This window comes from Chiloscyllium punctatum, chromosome 42 (genome assembly GCF_047496795.1).
Source record: "Chiloscyllium punctatum isolate Juve2018m chromosome 42, sChiPun1.3, whole genome shotgun sequence".
Taxonomy (NCBI): domain Eukaryota; kingdom Metazoa; phylum Chordata; class Chondrichthyes; order Orectolobiformes; family Hemiscylliidae; genus Chiloscyllium; species Chiloscyllium punctatum.
Window position 1 is genome coordinate 65,004,267 of NC_092780.1, and position 13,929 is coordinate 65,018,195.

Below are 13,929 nucleotides of genomic sequence, written 5' to 3' on the forward strand. Positions count from 1 at the left end.
ATCACTGATTGTATTGTCATCACTGCATGTATCCCATCACTGAATGTATTCCCATCACTTTCTTTATCCCCATCACTGACTTTATCCCCATCACTGACTGTATTCACATCACTGACAGCATTCCCATCACTGACTGTATCCCTATCACTACTTGTATTCCCATCTCTGATTTTATCCCCATCACTGACTGCGTCCCCATTACTGACTGTGTCCCCATCACTGACTGTATCGCCATCACTAACGGTATCCCCATCACTTACTGTTTTCCCATCACTGACTTTATCCCCTTCACTGACTGTATTCCTATCACTGACAATATTCCCATCACAGACTGTATTCCCATCACTGACTGTATCCCCATCACTGACTTTATCCCCATCACGGACTGTATTCCCATCACTGACCTTCTCCCCATCACTGACTGTATTCCCATCATGTTTGTATTCCCATCACTGACTGTATCCCCATCACTGCCTGTATCACCATCACTGACTTTTTCGCCATCACTGACTTTATCCCAGTCAATGACTGTATTCCCATCACTGACTGTATTCTCATCACTGACTGTATCCCCATCACTGACTGTTTTCCCATCACTGACTTTATCCCTATCACTGACTGTATCTCCATCACTGATTGTATTGTCATCACTGCATGTATCCCCATCACTGACTGTATTCCCATCACTGACTTTATCCCCATCAATGACTGCATTCCCATCACTGACTGTACTCCCATCACTGACTGTATCCCCGTCATTGACTGCATTCCCATCACTGACTTTATCCCCATCACTGACTGCATTCTCATCACTGACTGTATTCTCATCACTGACTGTATCCCCATCACTGACTGTTTTCCCATCACTGACTTTATCCCCATCACTGACTGTATCCCCGTCACTGACTGTACACCCATCACTGACTTTATCCCCATCACTGACTTTATCCCCATCACTGACTATATTCCCATCACTGACTGTATCCTCTTCACTGACAGTATTCCCGTCACTGACTGTATTCACATCACTGACTTTATACCATCACTGACTTTATCCCCATCACTGACTGCATTCTCATCACTGACTGTATTCTCATCACTGACTTTGTCCCCATCACTGACTGTTTTCCCATCACTGACTTTATCCCCATCACTGACTGTATCCCCGTCACTGACTGTACACCCATCACTGACTTTATCCCCATCACTGACTTTATCCCCATCACTGACTATATTCCCATCACTGACTGTATCCTCTTCACTGACAGTATTCCCGTCACTGACTGTATTCACATCACTGACTTTATACCATCACTGACTATATTCCCATCACTGACTGTATCCTCTTCACTGACTGTATCCCCGTCACTGACTGTATCCCCATCACTGACTTTATCCCCATCACTGACTTTATTCCCATCACTGACTTTATCCCCATCACTGACTTTATTCCCATCACTGACTTTATCCCCATCACTGACTTTATTCCCATCACTGACTTTATCCCCATCACTGACTTTATTCCCATCACTGACTGTATCCCCATCACTGACTTTATCCCCATCACTGACTTTATCCCCATCACTGACTATATTTCCATCACTGACTGTATCCCCATCACTGACTGTATCCCCATCACTGACTGTATACCCATCACTATCTTTATCCACATCACTGACGTTATCTCCATCAATGACGTTTTCGCCATTACTGACATTATCCCCGTCACTGACTGTATTCCAATCACTGACTTTATCCCCATCACTGACTGTATTCCCCTAACCGACTGTACTCCCATCACATACTGCATTCCCATCACTGACTTTTTTGCCATCACTGACTTTATCCCAGTCACTGACTGTATTCCCATCACTGACTGTATCCCCATCACTGACTGTATTCCAATCACTGACTTTAACCCCATCACTGACTGTATTCCCATCACTGACTGTATCCACATCACTGACTGTATTCCCATCACTGACTGCATTCCCATCACTGACTGTATCCGCATCACTGACTGTATTCCCATCACTGACTGCATTCCCATCACAGACTGTATCCGCATTACTGACTGTATTTCCATCACTGACTGTACCCCATCACTGACACAGTTCCCATCACTGACTGTATTCCCATCACTGACTTTTTCGCCATCACTGACTGTATCCCAGTCACTGACTGTATTCCCATCACTGACTGTATCCCCATCACTGACTGTATTCCAATCACTGACTTTAACCCCATCACTGACTGTATTCCCATCACTGACTGTATCCACATCACTGACTGTATTCCCATCACTGACTGCATTCCCATCACTGACTGTATCCGCATCACTGACTGTATTCGCATCACTGACTGCATTCCCATCACTGACTGTATCCGCATCACTGACTGTATTCCCATCACTGACTGTACCCCATCACTGACACAGTTCCCATCACTGACTGTATTCCCATCACTGACTTTATCCCCATCACTGACTGTATTCCCCTAACCGACTGTACTCCCATCACTGACTGTATCCCCACCACTGACTTTATGCCATCACTGACTGTTTTCCCATCACTGACTGTATCCCCATCACTGACTTTATCCCCATCACTGACTGTACTTCCATCACTGACTGTGTCCCCATCACTGACTGTATTCCCATCACTGACTGTATCCACATCACTGACCTTATACACATCACTGACTGTATGCCCATCACTGACTGTATTCACATTTCTGACTGTATCCCCATCACTGACTGTATTCCCATCACTGACTGTATCCACATCACTGACTGTATTCCCATCACTGACTGCATTCCCATCACTGACTGTATCCGCATCACTGACTGTATTCGCATCACTGACTGCATTCCCATCACTGACTGTATCCGCATCACTGACTGTATTCCCATCACTGACTGTACCCCATCACTGACACAGTTCCCATCACTGACTGTATTCCCATCACTGACTTTATCCCCATCACTGACTGTATTCCCCTAACCGACTGTACTCCCATCACTGACTGTAACCCCATCACTGACTTTATGCCATCACTGACTGTTTTCCCATCACTGACTGTATCCCCATCACTGACTTTATCCCCATCACTGACTGTACTTCCATCACTGACTGTGTCCCCATCACTGACTGTATTCCCATCACTGACTGTATCCACATCACTGACCTTATACACATCACTGACTGTATGCCCATCACTGACTGTATTCACATTTCTGACTGTATCCCCATCACTAACTGTATACCCATCCTTGACTTTATCCCCATCACTGACTATATTCCCATCACTGACTGTATTCACATCACTGACTGTATTCCCATCACTGACTGTATACCCATCACTGATTATATCCCAACCACTGACTGTATTCCCCTCACTGACTGTATCCCCATCACTGAATGTATTCCCATCACTTTCTTTATCCCCATCACTGACTGTAACCCCATCATTGACTGTATTCCCATCACTGACTGTATTCCCATCACTGACTTTATCCCCATCACTGACTGTATTCCCATCACTGACTGTATCCACATCACTGACTGTATTCCAATCACTGACTTTAACCCCATCACTGACTGTATTCCCATCGCTGACTTTACCCCCATCACTGACTGTGTTCCCATCACTGACATTATTCCCATCACTGACTGTATCCCCATCACTGACTTTATTCCCATCACTGACTGTACCCCATCACTGACTGTATTCCAATCACTGACTTTATCCCCATCACTGACTGTGTTCCCCTAACCGACTGTACTCCCATCACTTACTGTATCCCCATCACTGACTGTATCCCCATCACTGAATGTATTCCCATCACTTTCTTTATCCCCATCACTGACTGTAACCCCATCACTGACTGTATTCCCATCACTGACTGTATTCCCATCACTGACTTTATCCCCATCACTTACTGCATTCTCATCACTGACTGTATCCCCATCACTGACTGTATTCCCATCACTGACTTTATCCCCATCACTGACAGCATTCCCATCAATGACTTTTTCGCCATCACTGACTGTATCCCCATCACTGATTGTATTCCCATCACTGACTTTGTCCCCATCACTGAATGTATTCCCATCACTTTCTTTATCCCCATCACTGACTGTAACCCCATCACTGACTGTATTCCCATCACTGACTGTATTCCCATCACTGACTTTATCCCCATCACTGACAGCATTCCCATCAATGACTTTTTCGCCATCACTGACTGTATCCCCATCACTGATTGTATTCCCATCACTGACTGTATTCCCATCACTGACTGTATCCCCATCACTGATTGTATTCCCATCACTGATTGTATTCCCATCACTGACTGTATTCCCATCACTGACTTTATCCCCATCACTGACAGCATTCCCATCAATGACTTTTTCGCCATCACTGACTGTATCCCCATCACTGATTGTATTCCCATCACTGACTGTTTTCCCATCACTGACTGTACACCCATCACTGACTTTATCCCCATCACTGACTTTATCCCCATCACTGACTATATTCCCATCACTGACTGTATCCTCTTCACTGACAGTATTCCCGTCACTGACTGTATTCACATCACTGACTTTATACCATCACTGACTATATTCCCATCACTGACTGTATCCTCTTCACTGACAGTATACCCGTCACTGACTGTATTCACATCACTGACTGTATCCCCGTCACTGACTGTATCCCCATCACTGACTTTATCCCCATCACTGACTTTATTCCCATCACTGACTTTATCCCCATCACTGACTTTATTCCCATCACTGACTGTATCCCCATCACTGACTTTATCCCCATCACTGACTGTATCCCCATCACTGACTGTATACCCATCACTATCCTTATCCACATCACTGACGTTATCTCCATCAATGACGTTTTCGACATCACTGACTTTATCCCCGTCACTGACTGTATTCCCATCACTGACTGTATCCCCATCACTGACTGTATTCACATTTCTGACTGTATCCCCATCACTAACTGTATACCCATCACTGACTGTATTCACATCACTGACTGTATTCCCATCACTGACTTTATTCCCATCACTGACTTTATCCCCATCACTGACTTTATCCCAGTCACTGACTGTATTCCCATCACTGACTGTATCCCCATCACTGACTGTATTCCAATCACTGACTTTAACCCCATCACTGACTGTATTCCCATCACTGACTGTATCCACATCACTGACTGTATTCCCATCACTGACTGCATTCCCATCACTGACTGTATCCGCATCACTGACTGTATTCCCATCACTGACTGCATTCCCATCACTGTCTGTATCCGCATCGCTGACTGTATTCCCATCACTGACTGTACCCCATCACTGACACAGTTCCCATCACTGACTGTATTCCCATCACTGACTTTTTCGCCATCACTGACTGTATCCCAGTCACTGACTGTATTCCCATCACTGACTGTATCCCCATCACTGACTGTATTCCAATCACTGACTTTAACCCCATCACTGACTGTATTCCCATCACTGACTGTATCCACATCACTGACTGTATTCCCATCACTGACTGCATTCCCATCACTGACTGTATCCGCATCACTGACTGTATTCCCATCACTGACTGCATTCCCATCACTGACTGTATCCGCATCACTGACTGTATTCCCATCACTGACTGTACCCCATCACTGACACAGTTCCCATCACTGACTGTATTCCCATCACTGACTTTATCCCCATCACTGACTGTATTCCCCTAACCGACTGTACTCCCATCACTGACTGTATCCCCACCACTGACTTTATCCCCATCACTGACTGTATCCCCATCACTGACTGTATTCCCATCACTGACTTTATCCCCATCACTGACTGCATTCCCATCACTGACTTTTTCGCCATCCCTGACTGTATCCCCATCACTGGCTGTATTCCCATCACTGACTTTATCCCCATCACAGACTGTTTTCCCATCACTGACTTTATCCCCATCACTGACTGTATCCCTATCACTGACTGAATTCTCATCACTGACTGTATCCCCGTCACTGACTGTACTCCCATCACTGACTTTATCCCCATCACTGACTGTATTCCCATCACTGACTGTATTCCCATTTCTGACTGTATCCCCATCACTAACTGTACACCCATCACTGACTTTATACCCATCACTGACTATATTCCCATCACTGACTGTATCCTCTTCACTGACAGTATTCCCGTCACTGACTGTATTTACATCACAGACTTTATACCATCACAGACTGTTTTCCCATCACTGACTTTATCCACATCACTGACTGTATCCCCATCACTGATTGTATTGTCATCACTGCATGTATCCCCATCACTGACTGTATTCCCATCACTGACTGTATCCACATCACTGACCTTCTCCCCATCACTGACTGTATTCCCATCACTGACTGTATTCCCATTTCTGACTGTATCCCCATCACTAACTGTATACCCATCACTGACTTTATCCCCATCACTGACTATATTCCCATCACTGACATTATCCTCTTCACTGACTGTATTCCCGTCACTGACTTTATACCATCACAGACTGTTTTCCCATCACTGACTTTATCCCCATCACTGACTGTATCCCCATCACTGATTGTATTGTCATCACTGACTTTATCCCCATCAATGACAGCAGTCCCATCACTGACTGTACTCCCATCACTGACTGTATCCCTGTCATTGACTGTATTCCCATCACAGACTGTATCCCCATCACTGATTGTATTGTCATCACTGATTTTATTCCCATCGCTGACTGTATTCCCATCGCTGACTGTATTCCCATTTCTGACTGAATCCCCATCACTGACTTTATCCCCATCACTGACTGTATTCCCCTAACCGACTGTACTCCCATCACTGACTGTATTCCCATCACTGACTGTATTCCCATCACTGACTTTATCCCCATCACTGACTGCATTCCCATCACTGACTTTTTCGCCATCACTGACTGTATACCCTTCACTGACTTTATCCCCGTCATTGACTTTATTCCCATCACTGACTGTATTCCCATCACTGACTTTATCCCCGTCATTGACTTTATCCCCATCACTGACTGTATTCCCATCACGGACTGTATTCCCATCACTGACTTTAACCCCATCACTGACTGCATTCCCATCACCGACTGTATTCCCATCACTGACTTTAACCCCATCACTGACTGCATTCCCATCACCGACTGTATTCCCATCACTAAAGTTATTCCATTAACTGACTGTATCACCATCACTGACTTTTTCTCCATCACTGACTGTATCCTCATCACTGACTGTGCCCCCATCACTGACTGTATCCTCATCACTGACTGTATGCCCATCACTGACTGTATTACAATTTCTGACTCTATCCCCATCACTAACTGTATCCCCATCACTGACTTTATCCCCGTCATTGACTTTATCCCCATCACTGACTGTATCCCCGTCACTGACTGTACACCCATCACTGACTTTATCCCCATCACTGACTTTATCCCCATCACTGACTATATTCCCATCACTGACTGTATCCTCTTCACTGACAGTATTCCCGTCACTGACTGTATTCACATCACTGACTTTATACCATCACTGACTATATTCCCATCACTGACTGTATCCTCTTCACTGACTGTATCCCCGTCACTGACTGTATCCCCATCACTGACTTTATCCCCATCACTGACTTTATTCCCATCACTGACTTTATCCCCATCACTGACTTTATTCCCATCACTGACTGTATCCCCATCACTGACTTTATCCCCATCACTGACTTTATCCCCATCACTGACTATATTTCCATCACTGACTGTATCCCCATCACTGACTGTATCCCCATCACTGACTGTATACCCATCACTATCTTTATCCACATCACTGACGTTATCTCCATCAATGACGTTTTCGCCATTACTGACATTATCCCCGTCACTGACTGTATTCCAATCACTGACTTTATCCCCATCACTGACTGTATTCCCCTAACCGACTGTACTCCCATCACATACTGCATTCCCATCACTGACTTTTTTGCCATCACTGACTTTATCCCAGTCACTGACTGTATTCCCATCACTGACTGTATCCCCATCACTGACTGTATTCCAATCACTGACTTTAACCCCATCACTGACTGTATTCCCATCACTGACTGTATCCACATCACTGACTGTATTCCCATCACTGACTGCATTCCCATCACTGACTGTATCCGCATCACTGACTGTATTCCCATCACTGACTGCATTCCCATCACAGACTGTATCCGCATTACTGACTGTATTTCCATCACTGACTGTACCCCATCACTGACACAGTTCCCATCACTGACTGTATTCCCATCACTGACTTTTTCGCCATCACTGACTGTATCCCAGTCACTGACTGTATTCCCATCACTGACTGTATCCCCATCACTGACTGTATTCCAATCACTGACTTTAACCCCATCACTGACTGTATTCCCATCACTGACTGTATCCACATCACTGACTGTATTCCCATCACTGACTGCATTCCCATCACTTACTGTATCCGCATCACTGACTGTATTCCCATCACTGACTGCATTCCCATCACTGACTGTATCCTCTTCACTGACAGTATTCCCGTCACTGACTGTATTCACATCACTGACTTTATACCATCACTGACTATATTCCCATCACTGACTGTATCCTCTTCACTGACTGTATTCCCATCACTGACTGCATTCCCATCACTGACTGTATCCGCATCACTGACTGTATTCGCATCACTGACTGCATTCCCATCACTGACTGTATCCGCATCACTGACTGTATTCCCATCACTGACTGTACCCCATCACTGACACAGTTCCCATCACTGACTGTATTCCCATCACTGACTTTATCCCCATCACTGACTGTATTCCCCTAACCGACTGTACTCCCATCACTGACTGTATCCCCACCACTGACTGTATCCCCACCACTGACTGTATCCCCATCACTTTCTTTATCCCCATCACTGACTGTAACCCCATCACTGACTTTATGCCATCACTGACTGTTTTCCCATCACTGACTGTATCCCCATCACTGACTTTATCCCCATCACTGACTGTACTTCCATCACTGACTGTGTCCCCATCACTGACTGTAACCCCATCACTGACTTTATGCCATCACTGACTGTTTTCCCATCACTGACTGTATCCCCATCACTGACTTTATCCCCATCACTGACTGTACTTCCATCACTGACTGTGTCCCCATCACTGACTGTATTCCCATCACTGACTGTATCCACATCACTGACCTTATACACATCACTGACTGTATGCCCATCACTGACTGTATTCACATTTCTGACTGTATCCCCATCACTAACTGTATACCCATCCTTGACTTTATCCCCATCACTGACTATATTCCCATCACTGACTGTATTCACATCACTGACTGTATTCCCATCACTGACTGTATACCCATCACTGATTGTATCCCAACCACTGACTGTATTCCCCTCACTGACTGTATCCCCATCACTGAATGTATTCCCATCACTTTCTTTATCCCCATCACTGACTGTAACCCCATCATTGACTGTATTCCCATCACTGACTGTATTCCCATCACTGACTTTATCCCCATCACTGACTGTATTCCCATCACTGACTGTATCCACATCACTGACTGTATTCCAATCACTGACTTTAACCCCATCACTGACTGTATTCCCATCGCTGACTTTACCCGCATCACTGACTGTGTTCCCATCACTGACATTATTCCCATCACTGACTGTATCCCCATCACTGACTTTATTCCCATCACTGACTGTACCCCATCACTGACTGTATTCCAATCACTGACTTTATCCCCATCACTGACTGTGTTCCCCTAACCGACTGTACTCCCATCACTTACTGTATCCCCATCACTGACTGTATCCCCATCACTGAATGTATTCCCATCACTGACTGTATTCCCATCACTGACTTTATCCCCATCACTGACTGCATTCTCATCACTGACTGTATCCCCATCACTGACTGTATCCCCGTCACTGACTGTATCCCCATCACTGACTTTATCCCCATCACTGACTTTATTCCCATCACTGACTTTATCCCCATCACTGACTTTATTCCCATCACTGACTGTATCCCCATCACTGACTTTATCCCCATCACTGACTGTATCCCCATCACTGACTGTATACCCATCACTATCCTTATCCACATCACTGACTTTATCCCCGTCACTGACTGTATTCCCATCACTGACTGTATCCCCATCACTGACTGTATTCACATTTCTGACTGTATCCCCATCACTAACTGTATACCCATCACTGACTGTATTCACATCACTGACTGTATTCCCATCACTGACTGCATTCCCATCAGTGACTTTTTTGCCATCACTGACTTTATCCCAGTCACTGACTGTATTCCCATCACACACTGTATCCCCATCACTGACTGTATTCCAATCACTGACTTTAACCCCATCACTGACTGTATTCCCATCACTGACTGTATCCACATCACTGACTGTATTCCCATCACTGACTGCATTCCCATCACTGACTGTATCCGAATCACTGACTGTATTCCCATCACTGACTGCATTCCCATCACTGACTGTATCCGCATCACTGACTGTATTCCCATCACTGACTGTACCCCATCACTGACACAGTTCCCATCACTGACTGTATTCCCATCACTGACTTTTTCGCCATCACTGACTGTATCCCAGTCACTGACTGTATTCCCATCACTGACTGTATCCCCATCACTGACTGTATTCCAATCACTGACTTTAACCCCATCACTGACTGTATTCCCATCACTGACTGTATCCACATCACTGACTGTATTCCCATCACTGACTGCATTCCCATCACTGACTGTATCCGCATCACTGACTGTATTCCCATCACTGACTGCATTCCCATCACTGACTGTATCCGCATCACTGACTGTATTCCCATCACTGACTGTACCCCATCACTGACACAGTTCCCATCACTGACTGTATTCCCATCACTGACTTTTTCCCCATCACTGACTGTATTCCCCTAACCGACTGTACTCCCATCACTGACTGTATCCCCACCACTGACTGTATCCTCATCACTGAATGTATTCCCATCACTTTCTTTATCCCCATCACTGACTGTAACCCCATCACTGACTTTATCCCCATCACTGACTGTATCCCCATCACTGACTGTATTCCCATCACTGACTTTATCCCCATCACTGACTGCATTCCCATCACTGACTTTTTCGCCATCCCTGACTGTATCCCCATCACTGGCTGTATTCCCATCACTGACTTTATCCCCATCACAGACTGTTTTCCCATCACTGACTTTATCCCCATCACTGACTGTATCCCCATCACTGACTGAATTCTCATCACTGACTGTATCCCCGTCACTGACTGTACTCCCATCACTGACTTTATCCCCATCACTGACTGTATTCCCATCACTGACTGTATTCCCATTTCTGACTGTATCCCCATCACTAACTGTACACCCATCACTGACTTTATACCCATCACTGACTATATTCCCATCACTGACTGTATCCTCTTCACTGACAGTATTCCCGTCACTGACTGTATGTACATCACAGACTTTATACCATCACAGACTGTTTTCCCATCACTGACTTTATCCACATCACTGACTGTATCCCCATCACTGATTGTATTGTCATCACTGCATGTATCCCCATCACTGACTGTATTCCCATCACTGACTGTATCCACATCACTGACCTTCTCCCCATCACTGACTGTATTCCCATCACTGACTGTATTCCCATTTCTGACTGTATCCCCATCACTAACTGTATACCCATCACTGACTTTATCCCCATCACTGACTATATTCCCATCACTGACTGTATCCTCTTCACTGACTGTATTCCCGTCACTGACTTTATACCATCACAGACTGTTTTCCCATCACTGACTTTATCCCCATCACTGACTGTATCCCCATCACTGATTGTATTGTCATCACTGACTTTATCCCCATCAATGACAGCAGTCCCATCACTGACTGTACTCCCATCACTGACTGTATCCCTGTCATTGACTGTATTCCCATCACAGACTGTATCCCCATCACTGATTGTATTGTCATCACTGATTTTATTCCCATCGCTGACTGTATTCCCATCGCTGACTGTATTCCCATTTCTGACTGAATCCCCATCACTGACTTTATCCCCATCACTGACTGTATTCCCCTAACCGACTGTACTCCCATCACTGACTGTATTCCCATCACTGACTGTATTCCCATCACTGACTTTATCCCCATCACTGACTGCATTCCCATCACTGACTTTTTCGCCATCACTGACTGTATACCCTTCACTGACTTTATCCCCGTCATTGACTTTATTCCCATCACTGACTGTATTCCCATCACTGACTTTATCCCCGTCATTGACTTTATCCCCATCACTGACTGTATTCCCATCACGGACTGTATTCCCATCACTGACTTTAACCCCATCACTGACTGCATTCCCATCACCGACTGTATTCCCATCACTGACTTTAACCCCATCACTGACTGCATTCCCATCACCGACTGTATTCCCATCACTAAAATTATTCCATTAACTGACTGTATCACCATCACTGACTTTTTCTCCATCACTGACTGTATCCTCATCACTGACTGTGCCCCCATCACTGACTGTATCCTCATCACTGACTGTATGCCCATCACTGACTGTATTACAATTTCTGACTCTATCCCCATCACTAACTGTATCCCCATCACTGACTTTATCCCCGTCATTGACTTTATCCCCATCACTGACTGTATTCCCATCATGGACTGTATTCCCATCACTGACTTTAACCCCATCACTGACTGCATTCCCATCACCGACTGTATTCCCATCACTGAATTTAACCCCATCACTGACTGCATTCCCATCACCGACTGTATTCCCATCTCTAAAATTATTGCATTAACTGACTGTACCACCATCACTGACTTTTTCTCCATCACTGACTGTATCCTCATCACTGACTGTATTCCCTTCACTGACTGTATTCCCATCACTAACTGTGTCCCCATCACTGACTGCGTCCCCATTACTGACTGTGTCCCCATCACTGACTGTATCGCCATCACTAACAGTATCCCCATCACTTACTGTTTTCCCATCACTGACTTTATCCCCTTCACTGACTGTATTCCTATCACTGACAATATTCCCATCACAGACTGTATTCCCATCACTGACTTTATCCCCATCACTGACTGTATTCACATCACTGACAGCATTCCCATCACTAACTGTATCCCTATCCCTACTTGTATTCCCATCACTGATTTTATCCCCATCACTGACTGTATTCCTATCACTGACTGTATGCACGTCACTGACTGTATTCCCATCACTGACTTTATGCACGTCACTGACTGTATTCCCATCACTGACCTTCTCCCCATCACTGACTGTATTCCCATCATGATTGTATTCCCATCACTGACTGTATCCCTATCACTGCCTGTATCACCATCACTGACTTTTTCGCCATCACTGACTTTATGCCCTTCACTGACTGTATTCCCATCACTGACAATATTCCCATCACAGACTGTATCCCCATCACTGACTTTATCCCCATCACTGACTGTATTCCCATCACTGACTGTAACCTCATCACTGACTGTATGCCCATCACTGACTTTATCCCCATCACTGACTATATCGCCATCACTAACGGTATCCCCATCACTTACTGTTTTCCCATCACTGACTTAATCCCTTCACTGACTGTATTCCCATCACTGACAATATTCCCATCACTGACTGTATCGCAATCACTAACTGTATCCCCATCACTGACTGTATTCCCATCACTGATTTTATCCCCATCACAG